This window comes from Lissotriton vulgaris, chromosome 4_1 (assembly GCF_964263255.1).
Source record: "Lissotriton vulgaris chromosome 4_1, aLisVul1.2, whole genome shotgun sequence".
In the NCBI taxonomy this organism is placed as follows: Eukaryota; Metazoa; Chordata; class Amphibia; order Caudata; family Salamandridae; genus Lissotriton; species Lissotriton vulgaris.
The window spans coordinates 1,132,327,070-1,132,340,046 of record NC_141691.1 but is presented as its reverse complement, the minus strand read 5'-3'; positions in this window follow the sequence as shown (position 1 = coordinate 1,132,340,046).

Below are 12,977 nucleotides of genomic sequence, written 5' to 3'. Positions count from 1 at the left end.
GGATTTCAGCATCAGTGATCTTTTGTCACAGTTATATAAAAGTCATAAATGAGTGTCCCAATAGGCCCAAAGGGAGTTTAAGTATATACAATTAGTGGAGAACAATGGTTCAATAGGGATTCATTTAGAAAACCTAAATATTTGAAAGCCATAACCAATTGCAGAAAATATTGCTAGTTCTTGTCTGTAAATCATAGTGCTAGGCTCTCAATCTTCAGAAAAGTTTTCATTGATTGCAAACAGTTATATACATGTGTTTTTAAATATATACCTAAAATAAAAGTTCACAAAGGAGACACAACATGGAGACATGTTTAGGAAGACAATGTAGAAGCCTGGCCGCAAAGTTATGTGCTACATATAGGCATCTAATAGAGGACTTGCCTGCCCCTAAATAAAGAATATTTCCGTAATCATATCTTGATAAAATCAAGATCTGAATAACCGTCCTTTGGGCTGAAAAAGGGAGCATCCAGATGATTTTTATCCAGCCATTTCAGGACTGCCCCAGGGAGGCGTTTCATGTGGGGCTGTTCCCATGCTTTCACCCATGGATTTGGGTGCATTACCAGATTTACCATAAGTGATAGACCTGGGAATGTGTCAAAATACTACTCTTCCCTGGAGAGGTTTAACAAGGAGAACATCTTTATTTCTCCTTGTTTTGTCCTCTTTCCTCTTTCTATGTGTGCTGCATTCTGAACCACACGCAGAAAGGGAAACAAGCTTCAAAGGATTGTTTTTGTGCACAAATGTGCCCCTTCCTGCACAAAAACAATCCTGCCTGAAACATTGGCACCCTGGCACCATGCTGCAAGGTTGCCTGCATTGGCGCTAGGTAGCCAAAACTGCCTTGCCGCAAGGAGAAAGTAGGAATGCACCATATAGATAGATAGATAGATAGATAGATAGATAGATAGATAGATAGATAGATAGATAGATAGATAGATATGGTGTGATCTGCCCTCTCCCTTTCAAGCAACACAGCAAGGTGTTCTGTGCGTTGCATTGCATGAAAAATGATAAATATGGCCCCGTTTCTTGGTTGTTTGTTTTTATCTTCATACAGCATATGAGTCACATTTCTTGTTATAGGTCTTGTGTAAACACAAGGGCCAAGGACCTCGTGTTTATTTTATGTGCATGTTAAAATGTATAACTGTGCAATCAATTAAAACGTTCTGATGATTGAGAGGGCAGCAGCATGATTCAGGACCATAGAGTGGCATTGTCTTGTGCAGGTTGCAAATAATGTTTTTCTTTTTTTATGAGTGTCTAATGAGCCATTGACCTTTTGCCACCGTCAGCATGCACATTTGGATTCTGAATACAGACTAATCATTAACATAACATTGGTACTTGCAGAACCGGTCACAATGCCAGTACTTTACAGACTGTAAACTGCCTGTCTATTTCTATCCCTTCTCATCCATCACACCCCTAAATGCTTTGTGGCAAAAACACCAAGAGAAAGCACCTCTCCAGTGACTCATGAACAGCATGAGAACAATTCCCATGAAGACTTAAAGCTAAGACAATACTTTTCCCACCACTCACTGAACACTGAGGTAGTAAGCTCTATATAAATGCTGCAATCAAATACAATACAAGCTTGTGTAATTTTGGGAAAAACATTTAAATTGTTAAATCCGCAATTTGTAGTGCCTTCCCCAGCCCTGGAGCATGTAAATGAACTACAACACACATGGAGCTAATACATAGAAGTCTTTATTCTCCAACATACTTTCACACTCTGCACGATACATCATACTTCCGCCAAACCACACCTTAACACCTCCCAGCATATAACATAGTTCCAGTTCAGAGTCTGCCCTGAACCGCAAGGCTCCTAGTACATACATCATCAATACACTACATCTCCCCCTTTGTTAAATAGAAAGTAGCAGACATCATTAAGAAATCACATCTCCTCTATTAGTTAGCAAGGAGCTTGCACTTGTCTAACAGCTTGGGTTACTTGAAATGCATAACGCCAACCCTGATCGCATAACGGGAGCACGCGCTCAGACGATTGGGTGAGACATGTAAGTGAGGTCGCCCCACATGAAGTTCTACGAGTTGACAACTGTTGAAGTAGATGTTTAAAATGTGATGTGCCTTGTGTTATGTACTTGCTGGGGATGATGTACTGTCACAATGTGTCCTTTGCGTGCTATAACTTGCAATGGATCGGCATCAAATGGAGTGTCTATTTCTGCTGATGTTTCTTTTTTACTGAGACCCAGACTACTTTGTCAAAGACTGTTTCCTGTGCACACCGGTGCTTTTCTGCATATGTTTTCATCTTGCTTATCTGAATAGCGTCAGTGATATGAACCTTGTCCGTATTCAGTGGTCAATCTGATGTCCTTTGCGGTAGTTATGTTCTGGTGGCTCTTCCAAATAGCAAGGTGGCTGGACTCTCACTGGTCATGGATTGGGGAGTTGATTGATAGGCCCATAGGGCCTGACAGGGCTTGGTTCAGATCGATTCCTTCCATCAACACTCAACCTCTTGAGGGTGCCCATGAATCGCTTATTGACACAATTGGCTTGGGGCCAGTGGGATGTATTCTTTTGATGTATTACATTGTGTTGGCCAAGAAATTCTTTGAACTCTTTGCTATAGAACGGAGGGCCATTGTCAGATTTGAGGACTTTGGGAATGCCACACACTGCAAAGATGTAATCAAGCTGTTCTATGACTTTGTCCTGGGTTGTCAAAGATAGGTCTTCCACCAGAGGAAAACGTGAATATTCATCAGTGACTACCATGAGATGATGTCCATTACTTAGAGGCTAGAGATGTCAACTTCAACTTTCCCCCAGACATGAGCAGGAAGTTCAGCCATTGTTACTGGGTGCTATGTCACCTTGGGACACAAACAGTTACAAATGTGACACATTTTCAGCTTCTTCTTGACTCGCTTATCTAGCCGGGGGAACCACATTTGATCTCTTGGAGCTCTCTTGGTGGCTACAATACCATGGAGTCCTTAATGGACCAGTTTGATTATTTGCTGTCTTAGGCTCTGGTATGATTATTCTCGAGCCTCTCAATATTATGCCTTCTTGAGTGAATGCTAGCTCATCTTGCACAGTCTTGAACATACGCAATTCAACACCATCGGCAAGGGGTCAAGTACTCTTTCTCCAGGAATGTAGTGTAACGAAGTCTTTGATGATATGCATGTTTTTTTCTGTATTGCTGGCAGCAATGATTTGTTCCACACACAGAGCTGCTGGAGTACTGGATCTACCAAAAAAAAAGTGAGATATTCTGCAGCCACCTTGGATGGTGAACTATGTCGATGTAGTGGCACTAGTGACTAGTAGTCTGCAGGGTTTTGATCCTTCCCCGGCTTGTGTATGATCTCATATTTGTACTCTTGCAATCTTAACTCCACCTCTTGATGCTAAGGGCATCTTGGCTTTCGAATTTCCAAAAATAGTAAGGAATGCTTGGTGTTCTTTTATGACAGTAAATTGTTTTCCATAGAGGAATACATGAAAATGTTCGGAAGCCCACACTGCAGTCAGACTTTCCTTCTCCTGCTGAGAATAGGTACGTTTTGTTTCACACCGACTTTGACTCGCATAGGCCACAATGTGTCTCTAAGCATCTGGATGAACATTGTGTTGAGCAAAGATTGCCCCAACCCCACCGAGATCGCATGTACTGTGATCTCAGTATGAAACTACTGGTCAAAATAGGCCATTTCAGTTGCATTCTCACTCACATGTTTTATGTCTTTGAAATTTTGGTTGCATTCGAGAGATAACTGGAATAAGACATTTTGCTTCGTCAAGTTTACCATAGGAGCACTCATTGTAGAAAAGTTGTGAATGCATCTTGAGCAATAACCAGCCATGCCTAAAAAAGCATTGTAATATCTTTGGGGGGGACAAGTGGATGGCAAAGCTTGCACCTTGGACGGGTCTAGCGTAATTTCCCCAATGGTTGCTACAATCCTTAGATAAACAAACATGGCCATTCAACTAGTACAAACAGTCCTCAAGCCCATGGTTAGATGGATTATCCTGTAAAACCATAAATCCCTACATTAAGGCAGAACTTTGATGGATTTCTTTTATCACAAAAAAATATTGCGTAGATTAGTAAACACCTTTTAAGTCATGCCAGAGTACAAAAATAAATCCACCGGAATTTCTTATACACTGTACACGCCCAAATTAAAGAGGCACATTTACCACCACCTTTTGAATGTAAAGAACACAATATGTTTAATGGCAAGATAAATGCTTAGCGCATAGATGAATTTGAAATATTACATGACTCAAACAAGATTACATCAATTTAGAGAAGGCTGTTTTCCAGGATCACCTTTCAAAGACACAGAACTTCAGATTGCTGCACGCTGTGTTTTGCTGGTGTACGATGTCAACGACAAACAATATATGCAGAAGACAAAAATAAATCGCCAATCAGTGGAAAAAGGCCCTCTTTTGTTGACATTTAAGGTAGTGTGTGAGAAGTTGGCCTGATATATGACATGTCTCCAATTCTGGGGGCACCTTGTATCAGTCCAAACAATCCCTTATGGTGTCTGGTTGTAAGTCAACCTTATAGACAAGCTATCCTAAGGGTAGCATGGACTAAGCAGCCTTAAAGGCTTAACTCAAGAGGTGGTGTTAAGCAAGCTGTTTTACCAATCACAATCCTGTAATAACAAATGAAAGGACACCACACAAGTTATATATTATAAAAATATATGTATTTATTACTAGAATAATTCTCTATATTCTTTATGAGTCTAGAAGCACAAGCGTTTAAACAAAAGCACAGTTAAACATATAAAAGTTGCACAATTATGGATGAGGCCCAGGGGCCACTCAAACCAAATATTAAAAAAGTGGTATAAGTATCACTAATCGAACAGTGGTCAGGCCTAGGGCCTGGGGAATCGCTGGGAGCAATCGGGACTAGCAATGCTGAAGTCGGGAAAAGCCGCGGGATTCGGGTGCAGCGCTTAAAGCACACACATGCACCAATGCAAAGTCAATGGTGCGTAACAGTTATCGAGTTACTGTTTTAAGAGTCTTCCGACTGACCTAGAAGGACAAAACTTTAGACATAGACACTAGAGGTGTATACCAGTACAGGAGCACCTGCGTTCATGAGTTACCTTACCCACAGGAAGCGGGTGCACAGGGCAAAGTAGTGTCGGCTTTCGTCGTGTAGATCTATGCAGCCTGGAGATGAAGATGCTGCAGCCGGCCAGAAGAGAAGTGTCCGGTGCGATCCAAGGGTGGATCAAAGTTGAAGAGTACCTGAAAGCAGAGGGGACAGAGTCTGGGTCACTCAGCAGTGACCAGGGTGGAACCAGGAAGGAACCAGGCAATGTCGGGCGCAATCAGGATGTTGTTGTGAAGCTTGTCTCCACAGCCATATGGACTCTGGGGCACGGAGGATGTCCAGGAGTGGATCACGAGCTGTCCCAAGCAGGCTCTTGCTGTTGGTGGTGTCGGCTTCCGGATTGGACCAAACAATCCTTGGCAAGCGCAACCCACGCAGGATTCGAAGATCGCTTCTTACTCGGACCAGGAGGGTCCGAGCGGGTGCTCCTTTTCAGGGGAGTGAGGGCCAGTCCAGAGCAACCGGACTGGCAGGTCAAATTTAAAGGTTCGTCGGTACTGGGGCCGCTAGCCAACGGGTAAGCGACCGGACCAACGCGTTGAGCCAAAAGATGCAGAATCGCCCCACGCAGCACTCGGTGAGTGTAGAGGGGTGAGCTTCGGTGTAAGAGTGGCTCAGGGCTGGGGCTTCTCAAACCCCAATGCACAGCTTCGAGGGAGCCTCGGAAGCTGTACGGTCAGTGCCTCGTGGTCTTTCAAAGATGGCCGGCCCCCGCTTCAGGTCGCCTCCACGGGTCTCAGCTCTGCAGGGACTGTGGATCTGGCTGTTAGAAGGCAGGCACGCTGGGTCTTGTCGTTCTCTGTCGCTCGAGTTCCGGCAGGAACTGCAACAAAGCAAATGTCGAGGTGCTGGATGGTGCCTGTTTGCACAGGGTGGTCACTCCTTGACCACAAGGGAGATTCTTCAGTCTTCTACGTCGAGTAGGATGTCTTGGGGGCTGGATTACCTGCTAGGTCCCTCCTATGGGTTGGACCCAGGAAGCGGGTGGTCACACCCCTTTCCCTTTGTCCAGGGTCACGCTGGGACTGGGGCTGGTGTGCCCCAGAACTGGTATGACCGGATTATGCAAGGGGAAGCCTTGTGCGCCCCAGGCACTGTCTAGTTTCTTTCAGCTCTCCCTTCCCCAATACACTATCTCCTGTCTGGGGTGGTGTAGCACCTCCCCGCGACAGGAAACCCTTTGTCCAGGCCTCCTCTGCCAAGTTTCGGTCAGCAGCAGGAGGTCAGACTTGTGTCGTGGCAGCAGCATCCATTTTGTGATGCTGAGGCTCTGGTTAGGATTAACCACGTTTTAGTAAAGTAACATGTCTTCTCCCTCTAGAAGGGTGGAATGCTATCCCCGTAGACAGGACTGTCGAGGGGATAGTATTCCAAATCGTATGACACCTTACACGACATGTTTTGATAAAGCCAAACCAAAGTTAGCACATAACCGCGATGGATTATAATGCACTTAAGAGTATATGGTATGGCATTATCCCGGAACTGCTAAGGGAGTTGTTCCAGACAGCTGCAGACAGGCTCAGCTCATGCTAGAGCACCATCTCACGTAAAACCAAGCATTCTGCCTCCAGGATTGATAAGGCCTGCCATAGGAGTGACTTATAGGTTTATATGTGTCCAGATATAGGTTTAGATATAGGTACACCATATCTAAGCAAGGGGTGATTACACCACCTTGCCCCAGCTGAGTAATCAGCCAGTTGCATCAATTTAAGAACCAGCCAGGGATGGCAAAATATATGCTGCAGCCCCTGGTAGGCCTTGGATGCACCTATGCCCTTGGCACCTATGGTGCTCTGTATAGGGGCTGACAAGGTGTCCAGTACCAAATTGGTTATGTACCTATAGTACATGTCTGTGAATTTAGAGAGAGAACAGCAGGCTGTGGGTCTGATTAGCAGGCCCATAGCCACATTAAGTCGAAAATCAGTGAAGCAAAAAGCAAAAATTGGGGTGACCATAGGATAGCAGATCCTACTCTCCTACACCCCCTCCCCCCCAACACAGGGACATTAAACATAACCTTGACCAGATAAGTCTTCATGTTCTAAGTGGAAATACCTGGAGAGACCATCTGCATTACCATGGTCAGTCCCTGGTAGGTGTTCCACTGTAAAGCCCATCCCCTGTAGGGAAATGGACCACCTGAGTAGTTTTGGGTTTTCACCCTTCATCTGATTTAGCCACAAGAGGGGCTTATGGTCTGTCTGAATTAGGAAGTGAGTGCCAAACAAGTATGGCCTCAACTTCATCAGGGCCCAAACCACAGCAAAGGCCTCCCTCTCAATAGCTGACCAACGTTTCTCCCTGGGGGTCAGCCTTCTGCTAATAAAAGCAATGGGCTGGTCTTGACCACCTACATTAAGTTGTGAAAGCACAGCTCCCACCCCCAACTCAGAAGCATTTGTTTGAACAATGAACTGTTAGTAGTCAGGACTCTTCAGGATAGGTGCAGAGCACATGGCCTTCTTCAGGTCATCAAATGCCCTTTGACAGCTAACTGTCCATTGAACCTTTTTTGGCATCTTCTTGGATGCCAAGTCATTTAATGGTGTTACAATGGACCCATAGTCTTTACAAACTTCCTGTAATACCCAGTCAGGCCCAAGAAGGCTCTGACTTGTGTCTGGGTAGTTGGAGGAGCCCAGTCCTTGATGGTCTGGATCTTACTCTCCATTGGTTGAACTTGACCCCCACCTGCTAGGTGGCCCAGGTACCCAACCTTACTCTGCCCTATCTGGCACTTGGTAGCCTTGATAGTAAGGCCTGCCTTTTGCAGGGCCTCCAGAACCTTCTTCAGGTGGATCAGGTGATCCTCCCAGGTGGAGCTAAAGACAGCAATATCATCTAGATATGCTGCACAAAAGTCATCCAACCCAGCAAGGACTTGATTCACCAACCTGTGGAAGGTGGCAGGTGCATTCTTCAAACCAAAGGGCATCACCACAAACTGATAATGTCCACTAGGAGTAGAGAATGCTGTTTTGGCTTTAGACTCTTCAGCTAACCTGATTTGCCAATAGCCAGCTGTCAAATCAAATGTGCTCAGAAATTTGGCAGAAGCCAACTTATCAATGAGCTCATCTGCCCTTGGAGTGGGATGAGCATCTGTCCTAGTGATAGCATTGAGACCTCTGTAGTCCACACAAAACCTCATTTCTCTCTTTCCATCTTTGGGATGGGTTTTTTCCACAAGGACTACTGGGCTGGCCCATGGGCTCTCTGATGGCTCAATCACTCAAAGTTCAAGCATTTTCTGCACCTCAGCCTTTATACAATCCCTGACATGGTCAGGTTGCCTGTAGATCTTATTCTTCACAGGCAGACTGTCACCAGTGTCCACCTCATGGGTGCACCAGTTAGTTTGACTGGGTGTGAGAGAAAACATATGTCTATGGGCCTGCAACACCTGTCTGCAGTCCATCTGTTGCTGGTCAGTGAGGCTGCCTGCCAAGGCTACTCCATCAACTGAACCATCCTCAGGGTTCTGGGACAACAAGTCTGGGAGAGGGTCACCCTCTTCCTCCTGTTCCCCATCTGTGGCCATGAGCAGGCTCATGTCCTTCCTGTCAACAAATGCTTTCAATCTGTTCACATGGAGCACCCTGTGGGGGCTCCTAGGGGTGCCAAAGTCAACCACATAGGTGACTTCTCCCTTCTTTTCAAGTATGGTGTAGGGTCCAGACCATTTGTCCTGGAGAGCTGCTGGGGCCACTGGCTCCAACACCCACACCTTCTGCCCTGGCTGGAACTCAACCAGAACAGCCTTTTGGTCATGCCAAGCTTTCTGTAATTCTTGGCTGGCCTCCAGGTTGTTTGATGCTCTCTCCATGTACTCAGCCATCCTGGAGCGGAGACCAAGTAAATAGTCCACAACATCTAGCTTAGGCTTTTTGAGAGGTAACTCCCATCCTTCCTTCACCAGACACAATGGACCCCTCACAGGGTGGCCAAACAAAAGTTCAAAAGGGCTGTAGCCAAGCCCCTTCTGTGGGACCTCTCTGTAAGCAAAGAGCAAGCAGGGTAAAAGGATGTCCCATCGTCGCCTAAGCTTCTCAGGTAACCCTTTTATCATTCTCTTTAGGGTCTTGTTGAACCTTTCAACAAGCCCATCGCACTGAGGATGATAGGGTGTGGTAAATTTATAGTTCACTCCACACTCTTTCCACATTGATTTTAAGTATCCAGACATTAAGTTGGTACCTCTATCTGAAAGAACCTCCTTTGGAAAGCCCACTCTGGAGAAAACTGCCAGGAGGGCCCTTGCCACCACAGGTGCTGTTGTGGTCCTCAGGGGAATTGCCTCTGGATACCTGGTTGCATGATCCACTACCACCAGTATAAATCTGTGCCTAGATGCTGTTTGTGGATCCATGGAAACCCCACAATGTCAATTCCAACTCTTTCAAAGGGCACCCCCACCACAGGTAGTGGTATCAGGGGGGCCTTTGTTGTGCCACCTGACTTACCACTGGCTTGGCAAGTGACACAGGAGCAACAAAACTCCTTGACATTTTCTGACATATGAGGCCAGTGAAAGTGAGGGACAAGCCTGTCCCAAGTCTTGTTCTGGCCTAAGTGTCCTGCAAGGGGAATATCATGGGCCAAGGTAAGGAGGAAGCCCCTAAATTGCAGAGGTATAACCAACCTCCAGGTTGTACCAGGCTTGGGGTCTCTAGCCTCTGAATAAAGGAGCCCATCATCCCAATACACTCTATGGGTACCTTGAGCATTCCCAGTAGCCTCAGCAGCAGCTTGTGTAGCGGGAATTCCGTTCTCCTACAGAACTGTGCATAGAGACCTGGAACCTCAGTGAATTAGGATGACCCAAAACTCACCTCAGTACCCAAAATCCCCTTACCGAGCAAGCTACAGTGTCTCATATAGCCTTATAGCCCACCGTAGAGGGCTATACCGGCTATTAAAGGCCCTCTCCAGCGTTAAAGGCCCGAGCCGAAGGCGAGGGCCTTTAACAAGGGAGAGGGACTTTAATAGCGGTATAGCCCATCTACGAAGGGCTATAAGGCTATTAGAACATTCTGTCACTAGAGGACAGAATGTTCTAACAAAAAAAAGCCTTTTGGGAGAGTGAGGGGATTGGAATCCCCTCAGGTTCCCTGAAGCCTTTGTTCACAGCCAGAGCTGTGAACAAAGAAACATTGGAATGTGGGAGCTCCAGGCTTATACCAGCCATTATAAGCCCAGAGCACTCAATTGTTTTCAATGGAGCTCCCAACATTCCAATGGTCTAATTGGTCATAACAAACTCCCAATGCTTAGACAGACCAGAACATGAACTTAGATTACCTCAGGTATCGTGGAACACATGAACACTCTTTCGTTATATAATCATTTCAAACCAGAACATGGAGTAAATGAGGACACGTGCATGTTTGAAATATTTATTTACTAATGCATGGTTCTCAAACACAGTATCTTGTACAATACTAGCAAACATATTATAAGCAACAAAGTTATCAGCATAGTTACTAGTCCATAAAAGGCGAATGGTGACATCATACTAAGATGCTGAAATGAATAGGAATTAACAAAACCTAATTCACACCCTCCCTATTTAGCATAGTATTTTATATATATGAAGGTCTCATTTGGGTTTTAGCAGGATGGGCCCATACCTCAAAATGTCAGTGGCAGAGGATCACATCATCTTCCACCAGCTCTCTGCATGCGAAGCACCATCAAGTGTGTAAAGTGTGTGTTCAGCACAACAATATAAAACCTGCCTAGAGCCAGATTTTGGCAGCAGCATGTGTGTTATGTGTATGGAGGTGCGAAGATCAGACCTCACAACAACATCGTGTCTAGTTATCCTTGCAGCCTTCAGCATTCACTTTGCAGACAGTGTACCAAGCAAAACTGATATCAGAGCAATCACATATTATTTCTCAAGTAAAGCACGAAGCTCTTCGGGGACGAAAGCTAAAGCAACAATTATGTGTTGTGTGCAAAATGAGGCAGAAGGGTAAAATGGCATTTAAACATTTAATAAGCTCATGCTAACTTAACACAGTATATAGAAAAGAATTAGCTATATGACACCCCCCCCCCCAATGATCCGAGCACGGACAAAATCAAGGCAAGGTAAAATCAGAACAGGGGCATAACATGAAAGCAAAGTTCAATAATAATGAGCTAAACTAATCTGAAAAGGCATACATGATGGCCTATAGTGGCCAAAATAAATGGTTCAAAATCATCAAAGATAATGTCAATAGGCCTGGGGCGTATAAAGTCAATAGGCCTGGGTCGTATAAAAAGAACTCAGCGTAAGGAAAAGGTACCATCAAAAAAACTTACAAACTGGTACGTGCCTAAATTATAAAAAAGGTTCCGAGGCATCTCAGGGCAGTACTGTATACGCAAAAAATGCAGCAACAGCTTCTAAAATGAAATCACTGTCATCATCCGAAAACAGTTCAGCCATCCAATTAAGCAGTGGAAAAGAACATACGTGCTCCTACAGCATTGGATCCTCTAGCAGCATCAGAGGACAACTCGGTGGGTTTTCAAGAACACTCTGTGCCAAGAACTCATGCGCCGCTGCGAGTATGTCCCAATGACCCATTAGTCCATGCATCGCTGCCAAGGCCATAATCTTTTCGCCAGAACAAACCAACTCGTGAGCAACTACGGGGCTCATCAGATGATTAAAATCGACGTCAGGAGACACCGTCAACCAGAGACACAAATCAAGGGCCCATTCGAAATCGCAACTCAGGCAATGAAAAACAGGCTGGGCAAATGTGAAATAGGAAAATCGAAACGATAATCCAAAAGCCGTGCTTAAAGTCGCAAGCGGCAGGGTGCCATAGTAATCAAGCATCCGGTTGTGAAACAGCAGTAGGAGGGGCTCTGCGGCTACCAGCGCAGGACGGGCATCCATGTTTAATAAAACAAAATATAATCATAACGCCTGCAGCTAATGCCAGCAAAACCGGGAAGCCACCAAACAGACTCGAAAATATAGAATGGAAAAAGCTAGGGATGATTCCAAATATCTTCACGAATGAAGTCATGAGACCACTGCTAACTAATTTAAAAAAGTGAGCCAGGCCAGAAGTGGAGGAGGCATTAAAGATTTGGTGAACCAGCTCGCTGAAATGTAAAAGTAAATCAGTATTCAAAAGGGCCTGCACTTCTATGCGCGTATTAGCTATGTGAAGGACGAATGTTTCACGGGCCGAACTCAGGGCCACTTCTTTTTGAGACAAAAGGGCTCTTATTCTAGTCATATCATTGAACTCTGCTTTCAAGGTTGGGATGCGCGGCCAGATGGATACAGCTGAACTCCCATGCGTAGGGGGATATAGAACGTTTTTGCTACAGACGACACGCTCTGATACAGTTACCACATAAGCGACCCCTTTAATTAAACCACAACACTCCTCGTTATTCAACAGCAAATAACTACCATTCGCCAGTAATGTGAATGTGGGAACTGGAGTCCCTTTTAAAAAACAGGCTAAATTAGGCCGGTCCTGATAACAAGAACCATGTAACTGGATGTGTCTGCATATCAAAGAATGGTCAGGGGACTCTGTGCATTCTTCCCCATTAAGATACACTTATTTCCCTTCTTTCAGGCATCTATACGTGAATGGAAGTGACCACGCCTTGTGGAGGAATGAGTTCCCTAATGGTTCATATCTCCCAATAGTTATGTAACGCATACAATTAATAAACTTGTACAAGGCAAATGGTAATGTGATTAATCCGTGGATAAGCCATGTTGCAGCAGTAGCTTCAGCTACAGAGAATGGTAAAGATTCCAACCTCTCAATGTGTAACATGGAAA